This window comes from Aplysia californica, unplaced genomic scaffold, assembly GCF_000002075.1.
Source record: "Aplysia californica isolate F4 #8 unplaced genomic scaffold, AplCal3.0 scaffold00591, whole genome shotgun sequence".
NCBI classification, from domain to species: domain Eukaryota; kingdom Metazoa; phylum Mollusca; class Gastropoda; order Aplysiida; family Aplysiidae; genus Aplysia; species Aplysia californica.
The window spans coordinates 72,776-73,993 of NW_004797861.1; the positions used below are offsets into that span (position 1 = coordinate 72,776).

Here is a 1,218-nt window from a genome sequence, read left to right on the forward strand (position 1 = left end):
TCTCTCTCTCTCTCTCTCTCTCTCCCTCTCTCTCTCTTTGTGTGTGTGTTTGCGATGAGTGTGAAAGAGTGTGAACGATGGGAATGAGAGAGACGGTGGCGTATTGTGGCTTTCGAAGGCTAAAAAATCATCTGTTTTTCGTCTCATTGGTTGCTTATGGCCTGTAAAGACGTTCTAGTTGTGAAAACAAAACCGACCGCCCGCTCTGGCTCATGTTGTTAGCTCACGAGAGAATGAGGTGCGGATGGCTCTTGTTCCAATACCCAATAGGGAGTTCTTGAATTTTGTTTGTTTTTTAATTCAAAGATTCCCCACTAACTTGGCTCCGCCGTATCGGAAACGGACAGTAGGCCTAAATTAAGTCAAGCTTCTGCCTCTTAACGTCATAGAGCGTTTCGAAAGATAGCCAAATAATTCGCTGGAACATTGCTGAGAGCTTCTGTGTGTATGTGTGTGTTTGTGTTGGAGTGAGTTAGTATGTTCGTGTGTGTGTGTGTTTGTGTGTGTGTGTGTGTGTGTGTGTGTGTGTGTGTGTGTGTGTGTGTGTGTGTGTGTTTGTAGAACGGGGGAGGGGGAGTTGCTGTAAGTTAATGCAAACGGAACTTTCGTTGATGGCTTGTTTCTGGGTTATTTCTCATAGCTATTTTTATTATTATAATGCAGCTGGTTTGTACTCATTGAAAACTATCTTCTGGTTGTTATTTAGCCTCCCCCCCCCCCCCTCCTCACCTCTCGGCAATATTCCTCCCTCTTTTGAGGTACTCGATCTCTTACACACCTTTTATTTGGGAAGTCACGACTGTCCTTTTAGAATTATCTGTCGATATGAGACTGGGATTATAATGGCTCGACAAAGCTGTTTTCTGTTAGGTTGATACAGTTGTAATAAATATACACGCATATTATATTGGTGCTTTTCATTATCATCATACGCATTAGTTGCCTGTAACCGGCAAGTATGTTCTATATCTCATGCTCAAGGTGAACCCGTGAGCCTACTCATCTCATGTTCAGGTGAGAGGCTGCAGCCATGACGCAACTACTACAGATTTTCCACGTCGCTAGTGACAGCGAAAGAATAAACTGCACGAGCAGTGTTTGGGTTATGTAATAATATATAGGCCGTGGGCCTACGTGGAAACGCTAGGCACTGAGTGGATGCTTCGTTGAAGTCAGGCTGGTCAGATCTGATCTTTTCTTTTAAAAACTTAATACCCC

The 1,218-nt window shown here is 43.7% G+C and overlaps 1 protein-coding gene across 1 annotated transcript in view; it reads left to right on the forward strand.

The window, feature by feature from the left end:
* The window catches only part of LOC101849490 (tubulin alpha-3 chain), a gene marked incomplete in the record, with an annotated part of 27,777 nt that overhangs the window by 5,774 nt on the left and 20,785 nt on the right, over positions 1–1,218 (forward strand).